This window comes from Piliocolobus tephrosceles, chromosome 10 (genome assembly GCF_002776525.5).
Source record: "Piliocolobus tephrosceles isolate RC106 chromosome 10, ASM277652v3, whole genome shotgun sequence".
NCBI classification, from domain to species: domain Eukaryota; kingdom Metazoa; phylum Chordata; class Mammalia; order Primates; family Cercopithecidae; genus Piliocolobus; species Piliocolobus tephrosceles.
Genome location: NC_045443.1, coordinates 65000472 through 65017882, shown reverse-complemented (window position 1 = coordinate 65017882; position 17411 = coordinate 65000472). Strand labels below are relative to the sequence as shown.

Sequence of the window (17411 nt, the reverse complement as noted above, 5' to 3'; positions counted from 1 at the left end):
CTCAATATATGTATGAATGAATTCAAGCCCAACTGAATATTTCTTCTAACTATAATGGAATTAAATTGGGAATCAATAACAAAAAGTTTTATGGCAAATTCCCAAATATTTGCCAACAAAATAATACACTTCTAAACACTCCCATTGATAAAAGAAAAAATCAAAAGGGATATTAGAAAGTATGTTGAACTAATTGAAAATTTAAAAAAGAACATATTGAAATTTGTGGATGCCACTAAAGAAGTATTTTAGGGGAAAATTTATAGTACTAGTATTATATTTATAGGACTAAAATTTATAGTACTAGTATTATATCTATAATGTTAAATACCTCCAGTAATGGAGAAGAAATTTCTCAAATCCATGATCTCAGCTTCCCCTTACGCCAGAAAAAGAAGAAAAAATAAAATGCAAAGTAAGTGGAAGAAAGGAAATAATAAAGATCAGAGTAGAATTCAGTGAAATAGAAGTCTACAAAAACAATAAAGCTTAATGAAGCCAAAAGCTGAATATTAGAGAAGGTCAATAAAAATAATAGGTGTCTAGTCAGACTGATAAGGAAAAAAATGGAAAACAGAAATTACTAATATCAGGAATAAAAAAGGTGGCATCACTACAGATGCCATAGATATTAATAGGATAATGACTATATTGTGAACAACTTTATGCCAAAATCATTATTTTTTAATTTTCACATTATTGGAAGTTCCAATGCCAAAGTTATTGACAACTTTGATGAAATAATTTTTTTAAATTTGGGGTATATAGTAGGTGTATATATTTATGGAGTATAGGAGATGCTTTCATACAGGCATGCAATGTGTGATAATCATATATGGAGAATGGGGAATCGATCCCTTAAAGCATTTATCCTTTGAGTTACAACCAATTGAATTATACTCTTTTAGTTATTTTAAAATGTACAATTAAGTTGTTATTGACTATAGTCACACTGTTCTGCTTTCAATCAGTAGGTCTTACTCATTCTTTCTATTTTTCTGTACCCATTAACCATCCCCACCTCCTCCACAGCCCCCCGTTACCCTTCGTAGCCTCTGGGAACCATCCTTCTACTTTCTATGTTTATGAGTTCAATCGTTTTAATATTTAGATCTCACAGATAAGTGTGATGTTTGTCTTTCTGTGCCTGGCTTATTTCGCTTAACATAATGATCTCCAGTTTCATCCATTGTTGCAAATGGCAGTATCTCGTTCTTTTTTTATGACTGAATAGTATTCCATGGTGTATATGTACCACATTTTCTATATCCATTCATCTGATGATGGTCACTTAGGTTGCTTCAAAATCTTGGCTACTGTGAACAGGGCTGCAACACACATGGGAGTGCAGATATCTCTTTGATATACTGATTTCTTTTCTTTGGGGTATATACCCAGCAATGGGATTACTGGATCATATAGCAGCTTTGCTTTTAGCTTTTTGGGGAACCTCCAAACTGTTTTTCATAGTGGATGTTCTAATTTACATCCCACCAACAGTGTAGAAGGGCTCCCTTTTCTCTGCATCTTCAACAGTACTTGTTATTGCTGTCTTTTGGATATAAGCACATTTAATTGAAATGAGATGATATCTCATTGTAGTTTTGATTTGCATTTCTCTGCTGATCAATGATGTTGAGCACTTTTAATTTTTCAAAGGACACAAACCACCAAATCTCATTTAAAAAGAAAAAGATAATGTGAACAACCCAATATCTGTGAAAGAAATTGAATTGGTAGATAGAAAACTTCCTACAAAGGAAACTACAGACTGAGCTTCAGTGGAGAATTATATCAAACATTTAGGGAAGGAAATAATACCAATTCTGTATAAACACTTCCAAAAATTTGAAGACAAGGAAATAACTAGCCACTCATTCTATGTTGTGAGCTAAATACCCTAAATACCAAAGAAAGACATGAAAAGAAGTAAAACCATAGAGCAATATATCTCATGAACATAGATGTGAACGTTCAAAACAATATTTCAAGGAACCAAATCCAACAACACATAAAAAGGGTAATACATAATGACTAAGAGGGACTCATCGTAAGAATGCAAGATTGGTATAACAAAAAATCAATGTAACTAATTATATTAACATATCAAAGAAGAAAAACCATATGATTATCTCGGTGCATTAAAAAAATGACAAAATCCAACAGACATTCCTGATGAAAATTTATAGAAAACTAAAATAAATGGGAACTTCCTCAACCTGATTAGCATATACAAAAAAGTATAACTAATACCCTACCTAATGGCAAAAGACTGAATGCTTTCCTTCTAAGATCAGGAAAAAGACAAGGATGCTCACTCTCAAACTTCTGTTCAACACTGTATCGAAGACTGTGGCCAGTGCAGTCACAGAAGAAAAAAGAAATAAAGAGCATCCAGATTGGATAAGAAGTAAGATTATCTTTCTTTGCCAACAATGTGATTGCCTATATAGAAAAACTAAAGAAATCTATAAAAAAAAAAAAAACTTGCAGGACTAATAAGTGAGGTTAGCAATTTTACAGAATATGCTATCAATATGCAAAAATAAATTTTATTTCTTATATTCTGTCAACAAAAAATTGGAAAATAAAAATCTAAAAATAACATAATAGGATGAAAATATGAAATATTTAGGAATAAATCTAACAAATATAGGCAAGATATTTTCATTACAAATTACAAAATTGCTGAGAAAAATTAAAGAAGGCCTAAATAAATGGGAGAGATGTACATTGGTCATGGGTGAGAAGACTTCATATTGTTAAGATGTCAATTCCTCCTGAATTGATCTACAGACCTAATGCAATCCCAATAAAAATCTCAAAAGATTTGTTTGTAGAAATCAACAAGCTGATTCTAAAATTCATATGGAAATGCAAAGGACCTGTAAGAGCCAAAACAGACCGGGCACAGTGGCTCACGCCTGTAATCCCGGCACTTTGGGAGGCTGAGCCAGGCGGATCACCTGAGGTCAGGAGTTTGTGACTAGCCTGGCCAACATGGTGAAACTCCATCTCTACTAAAAATACATACACACAAACACACACACACACTAGCAGGGCACGGTGGCTCATGCCTGTAATCCCAGTTACTAGGGAGGCTGAGGCAGGAGAATTGCTGGAACCCAGGAGGTGGAAGCTGCAGTGAGCTGAGATTGCACCACTCCATTCCAGCCTGGGCAACAGAGCAAGACTCCATCTCAAAAAAAAAAAAAGAGTCAAAACAATTTTGACAAAGAACAAAGTTGGAGAACTATGTAGTGTCAAGGCTTATTATATGACTAATCAATACAGTCTGATATTAGAATCAAGATAAATACATCAATGGAACAAAATAGAGTCCACAAATAGACCAGCACATATTTCAGCAACTGATGTTTGGCAAAAGTACAAAGGCAATTTGGTGAAGAAAGAAGAGACTCAACAAATGGCGTCGGAACAATTGAATACATGTATGCAAAAAAATTGAATTTTGTTTCATACCATATACAAGGATTAGCTTAAAACTGATCACAGACTTCAATATAAAACCTAACACTAAATCCATTAGAAAATCTTTGTGATCATAGGTTATGCAAATATTTTGTAAACATAACATCCAAGCACAATCCATAAAAGGAAAAAAAGTAAAGACTGAGTCTCACCAAAATAAAAAATTTATATTATTCAGAAGGCACTGTTGAAAAGTCAAGCTACAGATTGGAAGAAAATATTTGTAAATCATATCTTTAATGAAAGCTTTGTATCCAAAATATATGAAGAAAACTGAAATCTCAATAAAAAGAAAAAAACAATTTTTTTAAACGACCAAAATATCTGAACAGATACTTTTCCATAAAGATATACAGATGACAAACAAAAACATGAGAAGAGAGTCAATATAAATAGTCACCAAGGAAATGTAAAATAAGACTGCAATAAGATACCACAACATAGCTGTCAGAATGGCTGATAGAGTTGACTGCCAAGATAAGGATGTGGAGAAACTGGAATTCTCATACCGTAAAACACTTTGGAAAACAGTTTTTGACAGTTTCTTAAAAATTTAAACATATGCCTATCATATAATCCAGCCATTCCACTTCTAAGTATTTATCCAAAAGAAATGAAATCCTATGCCCACACCAAGACTTGTACATGAACAATCACAGCAGTTCTATTTGTAATAGTCAAAAACTGGGGAAAAAAACAAGACAAAACAAAAACCAGATTTCCATCAACAAGTAAGTTTGTTAATTGTGGTTTATCCACAGAATGAATGTATTGTTACACAGTATAGTGTGAATAATCTCAAAATAATTATGCTGAATGAAAGAAGCCAGATGTAAGAGTACATACTATATGATTTCATTGATATAAAATTCTAGAAAATGCAAGCCAATTTATTGTCACAGAAGCAGAATGGTGGTTGCCTGAGATTGGGGGAGTGGGAAGAGGTAGAAAGAAGAGATTATCAAGGGGCATGAAGAAACTTTAGAGCATGATGGTTGATGGTTATGTTCATCATCTTGATTACTGTGATAGTTTCAGGGGTGTATACCTAAGTCCAAAATGTATCAAATTGTTCACTTTAAATATGTGCAGTTTATCGTACATCAATTACACCTCAGTAAAATTGGTAAAAACTAAATAAAAGTAGTGCTTGTATATAAATTTTTAAAAACTCTTAAAATGGGACAAAATAGAAATTTCTCTGAAGATTGCTTCCATAACTCTTAATATGGTTATGCCTCTGTTTATTAATTTGTCAAGTTTAAACATTCATTAATCCCTCATTTAAAAAAAATTGAAAAAATAAATTTTCTTAAGCTACTACCTCCCTTTTCCGATCTCTGCCCATTAAATTTTTATTTTTTAATTTTTAAATGTTTTGTGTTGTATTTTCATTTAATTTTGTACCTGACAAAGAATTGTATATATTTATCATGTCAATATGTTGTTTTAAAATATGTATACATTGTGAAATAGCTAAACTGAGCGAATTAACATATGCGTTAGCTCACATGCTTAACGTTTTTATGGTGACAACACTTAAAACCTATCCTCCAAGAGCAACTTTCAAGAATACAATACATTGTTATTAACTATAGCCACCATGTTGTACAATAATCTCCTGAATGTATTCCTCCTGTCTAACTGAAACCTTGTATCCTTTGACCAACATCTCCCTAATCCCCCTCCCCACATTTTCTTTATCCATTCGTCCAGTGATGGACACTTACATTGATTTCATTTCTTGGGTACTGTAAATAATGCTGCAGTGAACATGGGAGTGCAGATGTCTCTTTGGCATACTTATCTCAACTTCTTTGCATATATACCTAGAAGTGGGATTTCTGGGTAATATGTAGATTTATTTTTAATTTTCTGAGGAACCTCTAGACTGTTTTCCATAATCAATGTACTAATTTACTTTCCCACCAGCAGTGTACAATGGTTCCCTTTTCTCCAGATTTAGTTGTTTTCCATCATCATTATCATCACAGGTAACATATGATGATATAGAATAATTTTTATGTGCCAAAGACTGTTCTAAGCACTTTATATATATCAACTCTTTTTATTTTCAAATGACTTTGTGAAATATTAACTATCTTCAATTTTTGCTGAGAAAACCAAGGCACAGATAAGCAATTTGACCAAGTTGAAGTGTGGGGCAAAAATTCAAACGCAGGTGTTCTGGCTCCAGGATCCATGCTCTTAACGACTATGTTATACTGCCTTAGTGTGATATCACCGTAATTAACAAATTTATATAAGATGCTTGACACCCTATTTTGACTTCTCAAATTTAGATGCAATATCTCTTAATTCTTCTTATTTCTAATGAAAATAATCCAACATCATTATATCTTTCTTCCTTTTCTCCTTCCCTCTCTCCTAACCTCCATTCCAGTGTACATTGTTTTCACACTTGTCATATAACTACAATTAATTTTTGACATATTGTCTATAAAGTGATTTTTTAAACTGAAAAGTAGCATTCACAATATTTGTAGGGAGATCATTGTTCACTGCAGAACTAAGTACAGCAGTGCCCTTGAGCCTATAGAGGAGATGTAACTCTTGTCAATAAACCTTTGCTATTAGAAGAAGAAAACTACTTCACGGTTTGGAGAGTGTTCGGATGATACCTTATCACAGTGACCTACCATGCCTTTGCCTTGTCACAAGACCACTCAGCTTCTCAGTCATTCAATTTATAGAAGAAATCCATGTCCTCCTGAAAGAGATTCTTCCCAGAGCATCTGACTTCTGGTTCTAATTTAGACTGATGGCTTTCTAGGCCTGCCTCAAGGTTGTTGTGGGGAAAAGAAAGAGAGATCAGACTGTTACTGTGTCTATATAGAAAGAAGTAGACATAAGAGACTCCATTTTGTTCTGTTTGAGATGCTGTTAATCTGTGACCCTACCCCCAACCTTGTCCTTGTAAGTGACATGTGCTGTGGTGACTCAAGGTTTAACCGATTTTGGGCTGTGCAGGGTGTGCTTTGTTAAACAAGTGCCTGAAGGCAGCTTGCTGGTTAAAAGTCATCAACATTCTCTTAATCTCAAGTACCCAGGAACACGTACACTGCCAAAGGTCGCAGGGACCTCTGCCTAGGAAAGCTAGGTATTGTCCAAGGTTTCTCCTCACGTGATAGTCTGAAATATGGCCTCGTGGGAAGGGAAAGACCTGATCGTCCCCCAGCCTGACACCCGTGAAGGATCTGTGCTGAGGAGAACTAGTGTAAGAGGGAAGAAGACCTCTTGGTGGTTGTTGGCGGTTGAGATAGAGAAAAGCATCTGTCTCCTGCCCGTCCCTGGGCAATGGAACATCTCAGTGTAAAACCCGATTGTATGTTCTGTTTACTGAGTAAGGAAAAAACCGCCTTAGGGCAAAAGGTGGGACTTGCTGCGCTAAAAAGGTTTATGGAGATGTTTGCATATGCATATCAAGGCACAGCACTTTTCCTTAAACTTATTCATGTCACAGAGATCTTTATTCATATGTCTTACTGCTGACCTTCTCCCTACAATGATCCTATTATCCTGTGGCTTCCCTTTTTCTAAGATGGTAAAGATAATTATCAATAAATACTAAGGGAACTCAGAGACTGGCGACGGCGTGGGTCCTCTATATGCTGAGCGCCGGTCCCCTAGGCCCACTTTTTCTTTCTCGTTACTTTGTCTCTCTGTCTCATTTATTTTCTCAAGTCTCTGGTTCCACCTAACGAGAATCGTCCACAGGTGTGGAGGGGCAGGCCACCCCTTCGGTTGTCATCCTGGAATTATATTTCATTACAATCTTGGGTAAGATCCACTGTTCCTTAGAGGCCATGGCTTCCTCCTACTTGGATTCTTTTTTGTTTTGCTTCAGTAATTCTTTCAGAAATAGTCTGTGGGTGATAAATGGTCTGAGTTCTTGCATGTTTGAAAAGCCTCACTCTTGATTGATAGTTCAGCTAAGTAGAGAATGTTAGGTTCAAAAAACATTTATTTTGCACATTTTGAAGGCATGCTTCTTGTTTTGTTTTTCTTAGCATTTACAGTTGCTGATGATCTGTCTCATTCCAATTGGATTCTCATTGAGTAATCTATTCTTTTGGCTTTTAGACTCTTCCCTTTATTCTCAATATCTAAAATTTCACAAGAATGTGCTTCGGGCTAAGTTTGTTCATTCATCCTATTTTGCATTCTCTAGGGCTCTTACAATCTCAATCCTATTTCCTCACTTATGGAAAATTCTCTCCTATTCTTTGTTTTGTCTCTTTCCGAACATCCCTTTGGATGTTAAAATTTTTGACCACTTTTCTCAAATCTCTTCACTTTTCTCCCACATTTTCCACCCTTTATCTTTTTGCACTACATTTAGAGCAATTTCTTCAACGTTTTCTCTCAGGTCTTCCCTTGAACTGTTAACTTTAGCAGTTACTTTTTCATTTTAACAAATTTTTTTTTGTTTTAGTTGTTCTTTCTTAGCAATCTAATTTTGCACTAAAAAACGCTTTCTCTTGACTTTTGTTTCCATGAAGATACTAAATAGAATAACTTTAAAAATATTTTCTATGTCCTGCATTATCTATTTCCTCCAGAGTCAGTGTATTTTTTCTCTCAACCTGTTCTTTTGTCCTCATTTTTCTTCAGATTTTCATAATCCTTGGCTATAGGTTCATACCTACAACTGAGGTAGGTCAGCTCATTCAATGCAGATAGCTCTGCCTTGTGCAGCTCTCTCTTGTCTACACAAGTGGCTGTCACTGGCAGCCTTTGCTTTAGGCCTTGTAGTGAAAGAAGAGGAAGTTGGATGTCCCCCTCCCTGCTTCTCCCACTTCCCAGCAAAAATGGGAAGAAGTTTACTCAGATGGGGCATCACCCCAACTAGGGCTCCTTCTCACCAAGACTATTCAATTATTTTAAATATTAGTCCTCTGGTTTTAGCCTGAGCATGTGATGCAGGGAAGGAGAATGTGGACTATGACTCACGCAGTTATTCCACAGTTGATTTCTTTCCAACTCTCCTTTCATACTCCAAGTGTTGAGCTTCTCTCTGGGTCTGCTGCCAGGAAAAACAGCTCTAGCCTCTACTGCAGCCTTCTCCTGTGAATGTGATTTAACCTGTTAATACAATTCCAAGTATTTCCCCTTTCAAGAAATTTGTCTATATCCCTAGTTCCTGATGCTCTTTCTTCTGTACCCAGTAGTCTTTAGTTTATTACTCTTACTTCTTCTTTGTTGACATTTCTATGAGATTTGAAGTAGAAAGGAGATACGTGCTGTCTGCCATCTTGAATGATAACTTTCTTTGCCTCTTTGGACATCTTTGTGCTTTTCTCATTTTGAGGCAAAAGACTCTATATAGCTTCTGCTTTAGGCCATAGGACAATACAAACAATTCCTTAATTTCTCTTCTACTTGTCAGCTCTACAAATATTTGAAACTAGTTTTATATCCTCCTATGCTGTCCAGGATAAATATTTCCAATTCCACTAACCATACCTCACCGAAGTTTTAGTACTATCATTCCAATCATTTTCTTCTGAACTTTCCCCACCTTCTTAAATAATTCAATGCAATACCTAGGGTATTAATGCTGGAAACTACTTCAGAGTAACCTAGTCTTCCCTACTACATCACATATCCACAACGGCCAGTTACTTCCTTCGCTTCCCTAGGCAAATAAAATTAATGTTACATCTCTACCAACTGCTGTGAAAACTCTATGCAATGGTGACATATTTAAAAGCCATGAAATGAGAAAACAGAATTTCTCTCCGAGAATTTCTAGGCCCCCTAGCACAACTTCTAACTTGAACATAATTACTTTATCACAGAAATAAATGTTATTCAAAAATTCTTTTAGTCATTTTGGAAAGAATAATACTATCTGTTAAGAAAGAAATTTGGGATAATTGTTCCTAAGCTGATTAAAGTATGCAGTTGGAGCCACTATATACATATATACATATATTTTTTCTTCAGTTGTTTGAAATGGAACTCCAAAACTCCAACACATTTCCCATTTCTCATGAGCAAAAATGAACCCTTTTCTAAGAGCCTCACATTATTGTAAAATTGCCACTAATTAAAATATCTATAATATTTAAAAATCAATAAAAAGAGGATAAAGGCAAGTATTATATCCACCTAAAACAGTATCACTATAGTGACATCCCTTTATAATAAAGTTTAAGAAAATTAAATAAAATATTGCCTTACAAAGTTACATGGTACAGTTTTCAACGAACACAAAGATTTTTCTAATATGTGTAGTTTCCTTGGAATTTTCTTTGCCCCTGTTTCTTGGAGAGCCTATTTGTAAACCCCAAAAGAAAAAGGTTTTTTAATATGTGTAGGGAAAGATTTATTTCAGATGTATGTTTAAAACAAGATATTTAACAGGAATTTAAAAGATGTTTTCAAAATCTACTTATTTGTTTATCTGTTGAAAAGAATGAAGAAACTATTATGTGCTAAGCACTAGTGATTTATTAACATAATGAAAAAACTTTCAGTCTCTAGTTTCAGATCTTGCACAGGTGAAAGATACATTGATTCAAATTTGTTAAAGCACTTCTTTTTCTACACTTTGCTTAAGGGAGATTTAAATGCACACCAATTGTGTGCCAGCCTCGAGAAAGCTAAAAGCCTAGCAGCAGCCAGATGCCTGTAATCCCAGCACTTTGGGAGGCTGAGGCAGGCGGATCACGAGGTCAGGAGATCACGACCATCCTGGCTAACACGGTGAAATCCCGTCTGTACTAAAACAATACAAAAAATTAGCCGGGCATAGTGGCGGCACCTGTAGTCCCAGCTACTCCAGAGGCTGAGGCAGGAGAATGGCGTGAACCCGGGACGGGGAGGTTGCAGTGAGCCGAGATCACGCCACTGAGCTTCAGCCTGGGCGACAGAGTGAGGCTCCCGTCTCCAAAAAAAAAAAAAAAAAAAAAAAGCCTAGCATCTTCTCCATTCTCTGGGTCAATTTAGTTGGAAGTTAAGAACACACCTCAAGAAAAAATGATTTCATTACCACATTCTTATTTTCTCTGATTAATGAGAATTTGGAGATCAGGCATTCCCATTTCTACAGTTGTATGGCGAGCAGGTCCAGTATTGGTGGTCCTTTGGAATCTCCTACTTGGAATACTGGGTCTCCTGCCAGCCTCATAAAATGCATGCTTTTTGCCCTGGACAGTCATTGTTCACACTTGCTTGTTCACAGTGCACACCTGCTTGTTCACGCTTCCTTTCCTTTGCCTGAAATGCACTTGCTATTCTCATTTACCTGGAGTCTTCTTACTTCTGTTTCAAGGCTCAGCTCAAACACTGCTTCCTCGGGGAAGCCTTCACTGACTCCTGGGATGGTGAGTCAGCTCAGTGGCGTTGTTGCAACAACTGTGAGAAAAGACAGAGCAGGAAATGGATCTCGGCTCTAGCTCTTACCAGATGTGTAGTTATGTAAATTTTCTGAATCTCAGTTTTTCCCATCTATAAAATACAGATGCTTACCTTGCAGGGCTGTTTTGAAGATGAAATGCAATGGTGAGGATAATGTCCCTACAGGGAGAGCTTGGCATGAGGGCACACAGTGTTTTCTATCCTCTTCCTTTTTAGCCACACCTTTGAAAGGCAGGAACTTAAAATCTCATGCTTAGATCCACCATGTTCTCTATTATGGAAATCATTTGGAAAACAATAATATGAAGTTCAAATTAAAGCCAGCATCATTAATCAAAGCTTATTAAAGATTTTCCAATTATGTACAAAGATCTTTCATGTAAAGTATGATTATGAAATAATTAGAATGATCTTTTACTTGAAGGGTATGCAAGCAATACTTTCAAAGATGCTGATCAAAAGCCTCAGCACTCTGTGTGAGAACCTATAAATTTTACATAGAGGTCAATGCTATATTCTTAGCAATCGCATCTGCTCTTTTACCTACTTTACAAACTCAGAGGTAGGCAGGAAGTACACAGTACACTGATAGCAAAGATTCCAAGGGACAATAACAATATGAAAGCATTAACTTCTTTTTTTTTTTTTGAGACGGAGTCTCGCTCTGTTCCCCAGGCTGGAGTGCAGTGGTACAATCTCGGTTCACTGCAACCTCCACCTCCCAGGTTCAAGTGATTCTCCTGCCTCAGTCTCCCAAGTAGCTAGGATTACAAGCATGTGACACCATGTTTGGCTAATTTTTGTATTTTTAATAGAGACAAGGTTTCACCACATTGGCCAGGCTGGTCTCAAACTCCTGACCCCGTGATCCACCAGCCTCAGGCTCCCAAAGTGTTGGGATTACAGGTGTGAGCCACCACGCCCAGCCACCAATAACTTTTGTATTTTATAAGAATTTGCATTACTTCAAAGTTTTTCACTCATGTCTTAAACATTCTACAAACATTCATTACCCTTCACAACATCCCTGTGGCAGGTCAGTAGTGCTCAGTTGTCCCAATTTCCAGAACTGTATGCAAAAGTCCTTCAACATCAGTATAACAGAGTAACAGAGTGATGCTGGGTATGGTTTTTTGTTTGTTTGTTTACACAGGAGGTCAGGAAGATGAAATACTCTTCAACAGGTGAGAAGCTGTTATGCCTTTCCAAGTAGTATTTGTTTCCCACAGGCTATATGTTTTTCGTCAAATTTTTACTCTGTTTCAAGAAATTTGGGAAACATGAGTGCCTCACTCACTCACTCACTCGTTGTGGTTAAAAACAGACTTTCAAGTGTGAATCCCTGGTTCAATTCCAACTCTACCACCTTTTAGCTATGAGGCCTTGGATGAGTTACTTCCTCTGCGTTATGGACTGAATGTATGTATCCCTCCAAAATTCATATGTTAAAGCCCCGTCCCCACTGAGATGGTATTAGGAGGTGGGACTTTTGGGAGGTAATTCTGTTTAGATGAGGTCATGAGGGTGGGAACCCAATGATGGGATTAATGTCCTTATAAGAAGAGCAAGAAACCAGACTCCCTTGATCTCCATCATGTGAAAACACAGCAAGAAGGCAGCTGTCTGAAAGCCAGGAGTAGGGCCCTCACCAGAACCGAATTTGCCAGCACCTTGATCTTGGAGTTCCCTGCTTTCAGACCTGTGAGAAATAAACGTTTGTTGTTTAAGCCACCCAGGGTATGATATTTTGCCATAGCAGTCCTACCTAAGACACTCTGTCTATGGTTTAGCTTCCCCATCTGTAAAATGGGGATAGCAATAGTACCTACGTCAGAGGGCTATAGGGAGCAGTGCCTGGCACATAATTAGTGATCCTAATTATTAGGAACTATTCTTATTAGCCCTTCTTCCTATTCTAGGCACTGAGATGCAATGGTGAACAATGGTACTCAAAAGATATTTAGCAGATGAATAATGCAAAACCATAATAGAGTGGAGACATAAATATAGATTTTGGAACGCAGGTGGTTTTGATGAATGACTGATGTCAGAGAAGAAAAATTTAAACATTCATATGAGTAAGCCTCAACAACAGGCTCATTTGCCCAACAGCAGAAATTTTAAAAAATGAAATTATTTGCCTAATAACACAAAAGACCAAACCAATGAAAGTAAGCCAAGTAGCTTTGTGCCCAAATGTTACTTTTTCAACTTGGCTGTAGTATGCAACCCTTTTTGTAAGCTTATAAACTTTATTTAACTGTTAGCCAAACACGCTGACTCTCCAATGAGGTCATATTTGGAAATATACATATCAACATTTAAACAGCTCAAAACCATAAGAAAATCTTAAATACTTCAGCCAAATTCTGTCTCAGAATTGAAAAGTGTGATATAAAAATTAGGGGAAGACATATTATGAATTGGATCATTGTGTTATGCTACCTTTTATATATAATGAGTACAGAGCACAGGCATTTAGGATACCATCACTAAAACTGTTTGCAGCACAAACCAGTTGTAACCACTGCTGAAAGTTCTAACACTACTAAAAAAATACTCAAGAGAGTATAACTACAATGTTTACATCTGCCTACAAGAACATGATCATCTTAAGTCTCAATTTTAAATACTGGTATTTTCTTTTAAAGTTCTTCAAAGCATGTGTACTATGAAAAGGGGAATTTAAAAAGAATTACTATCTAAAGCTGCAGAGGAGTTGGAGCAAATTAAGGAAGGTGTTTAAAGAGTAAATGTAAGTAATTGATACAAAGTTAAGACAGCACAGAGGGCTAAGGAACAGAGAGAGGCTGGAGGGAGAAAATCACTTCCAATTGAGAAAAGGAGAATGAGTGCATTTGACTATGTGCTCTCTTCCTTTTTATTTTTCCAGAGATGATAAAATAATAGGAACTGTGAGTACTTCGAAAGTTAATTGGTATTAAGACAGGCCTTTTCAGAGATCAGCACAGGTAATACTGTATTTACTGTGAAGGAAATTAAGGGTTGGTTTCTTTAACAACTAATAAAAATGGATTATTGACAAGAGAGAACAGCAAATCCAGAGAGAATACTGAAGTCTTTTTTCAAAGTACAGTAATGGAAAGCTGCCTTCAATGGCTGTGAGTCTTGAAACCACAAATGGTTTCTCAAAATCTCTGAACAAGCCACACACACAATATAATACAATACAATACACACACACACACACACACACACACACACACACAGCCTCTTTCTCTTTCTCTCTCAAAAGTAATGATTATAAAGGTGACAATTAGCTATTACTCCAAAGTACCTTTGCAGGCAGGTATTATGTTACCCTCAATTTTGCTTTATTTAAATAGTGAATTAAATTTAAATACAGAGTTCTTTAATATTTTTGCTTCTGATGGGTTTTGGTTTTGGCAAAGAAAAATAAGGTGAAAGGGCAAATTTGTGCTCTTTTTTATTCCATTTACTCAGTGTTCTCATAGTGGCAACTTATAGGGGTCATAAATAGAATAAAATTTGTCATTTTACTGTTCCCTATATCAATGTTTCTTTCTGGAGGAAATGAATCCCAAATATGTGTGTATATCCAAAATATTCATTAAAGTGTTATTAAACAGATAATATGCCCTAACATGTTTATACTGATTTTCTCTTGATATTGTAATAAATTACCAAAAATGTAGTTGTTTAAAATAATGTGAATGGATTATCTTACAGTGTTTTAGGTTAAAGATTCAATACAGCTCTCACTAGGTTACAACCAAGGTGTCAATAGGACCTTATGACCTTTGCCTCCTTCCACTTTTAAGGATTACATAGGATCCACCTGGATAATCCAAGTGTCTCTCCACATCTCAGTGTCAGCTGATTAGCAACCTTAATTCCATCTGCAACTTTAATTCCTCTCTGTTATGCGTATTCAGTACTCTGGCTGCCATAACAAAATACCGCAGGCTGGTGGCTTAAACAACAGACACTGATATTCTCACAATTCCAGAGGCTGGAAGTCCAAGATCAAAGTGCCAGCAGGATCTGTTTCTGATGAGGCCTCTCCTTGGTTTGTAGATGTCTGCATTCTTGCTGCGTCCTCACATGGTTTTTCCTCTGTGCACACGTAGAGATAATGTGAGCTCTGATGCCTCTTCCTCCTCTTATAAGGACACCAGTCCTATTGGATTAGGACACTGATAAGGTTTGGCTGTGTCCACACCCAAATCTCATCTTTTATTCCCACCTGTTGTGGGAGGGACCTGGTAGAAGGTAACTGAATTATGTGAGCAAGTCTTTCTTGTGCTGTTCTTGTGATAGTGAATAAGTCTAATGAGCTCTGACACGCTCTCTCTTTGCCTGCCACCATCCACGTAAGATGTGACTTGCTCCTGCTTGCCTTCCTCCATGATTGTGAGGCCTCCCCAGCCATGTGGAACTGTAAGTCCTTTAAACTTCTTTTCTTCCCAGTCTCAGGTATGTCTTTATCAGCAGTGTGAAAATGGACTAACACAGTACATTGGCATTGGTAGAGTGGGGTGCTGCTGAAAAGGTGCCCGAAAATGCGGAAACGACTTCAGAACTGAGTAATAGGCAGAGGTTGGAACAGTCTGGAGGGCTTGGAAGAAGACAGAAAAATGTGGGAAAGTTTGGAACTTCCTAGAGACTTGTTGGATGGCTTTATGCTGATAGCAATATGGACAATAAAGTCCAGGCTGAGGTGATCTCAGATAGAAAAAAGGAACTTGTTGGGAACTGGAGCAAAGGTAACTCTTGTTATGCTTTAGCAAGGAGACTGGTGACATTTTGCCCCTGCCCTAGAGATTTGTAGAACTTCGAACTTGAGAGAGATGATTTAGGGTATCTGGTGGAAGAAATTTCTAAGCAGCAAAGCATTCAAGATGTGACCTGGGTGCTGTTAAAGGCATTCAATTTTACAAGCGAGGCAGAACATAAAAATTCGGAAAATTTGCAGCCTGACAATGCGATCGAAAAGAAAATCCCATTTACAGAGGAGAAATTCAAGCTGGCTGCAGACATTTGCATAAGCAACGAGGAGCCATATATTAATCATGAAGACGATGGGGAAAATGCCTCCAGGGCATTCAGAGGTCTTCACAGCAGCCCCTCCCATTACAGGCCCGGAGGCCTAGGAGGAAAAAGTGGTTTCGTGGGCTGGTCCCGGGGTCCCCAAGCTGTGTGCAGCCTAGGGATTTGGTGCCCTGTGTCCCAGCCACTCCAGCTGTGGCCTAAAGGGGCCAATGTAGAGCTCAGGCTGTGGCTTCAGAGGGTGCAAGTCTCAAATCTTTGTGGCTTCCACATGGTGTTCAGCCTGTGAGTACACAAAAGTCAAGAATTGAGGTTTGGGAACCTCTGTCTAGATTTCAGAAGATGTATGGAAATGCATGGATGCCCAGGCAGAAGTTTGCTGCAGGGGCAGGGCCCTCATGGAGAACCTCTGCTAGGGCATGTGGAAGCGAGATGTAGGGTGGGAGCCCCCACACAGAGTCCCTACTGTGGCACCGCCTAGTGGAGCTGTGAGAAGAGGGTCACTGTCCTCCAGCCCCCGGAATGGTAGATCCACTGACAGCTTGCACTGTGTGCCTGAAAAAGTCACAGACACTCAATGCTATCCCATGAAGGCAGCCAGGAGGGAGGCTGTACCCTGCAAAGCCACAGGGGCAGAACTGCCCAAGACCACGGGAACCCACCTATTGCCTCAGCATGACCTGGATGTGAGACATGGAGTCAAAGGAGATCATTTTGGAGCTTTAAGATTTGACTTCACTGCTGGATTTCGAACTTACATGGAGCCTGTAGCCCCTTTGTTTTGGCCAATTTCTCCCATTTGGAATGGCTGTATTTACCCAATGCCTGTACTCCCATTGTATCTAGGAAGTAACTAACTTGCTTCCAGTTTTACAGGCTCATAGGCAGAAGTGACTTGACTTGTCTCAGATGAGACTTTGTTGACTTTTGAGTTAATGCTGAAATGAGTTAAGGCTTTGGGTGACTGTTGGGAAGGCATGATTGTTTTGAAATGTGAAGACATGAAATTTGGGAGGGGTCAGGGGTGAGATTATATGGTTTGGCTGTGTCTCCACCCAAATCTCATCTTGAATTCCCATGAGTTGTGGGAGGGACCCGGGGGGAGGTAGTTGAATCATGGGGGCAAGTCTTTCTCATGCTGTTCTCATGATAGTGAATAAGCCTCATGCAATCTGATGGTTTTAAAAAGAGGAGTTCCCCTGCACAGGCTCCCTCTCTCTGCCTGCCACCATCCACATAAGATGTGACTTGCTCCTCCTTGCCTTCCTCCATGATTGTGAAGCCTCCCCAGCCATGTGCATCTGTAAGTCCATTAAACCTCTTTTCTTCCCAGTCTTGGGTATGTCTTTATCAGGAGTGTGAAAATGGACTAATACAGACAGCATCCTTACAACCTCATTCAACCTTAATTACTTCCCTAAAGGCCCTGTCTCTAAATACAGACACATTGGGGGCTAGGCTTCAACATACAAATTCTGGGAAAACACAACGCAGTCAAAACA

The 17411-nt window shown here is 37.8% G+C and overlaps 1 long non-coding RNA gene across 1 annotated transcript in view; it reads right to left on the bottom strand.

Moving 5' to 3' along the window:
• LOC111551229 overlaps nt 1-11226 on the bottom strand; it is an 88187-nt gene extending 76961 nt beyond the window's left edge. The window contains exons 1-3 of the long non-coding RNA XR_002734300.2: nt 10990-11226; nt 10766-10875; nt 8467-8580 (exon numbers count right to left, since the gene is read on the bottom strand). This is a non-coding gene — a long non-coding RNA (uncharacterized LOC111551229). The remainder of the gene's footprint in view (nt 1-8466; nt 8581-10765; nt 10876-10989) is intronic.
• Nucleotides 11227-17411: the final 6185 nt, after the last annotated feature.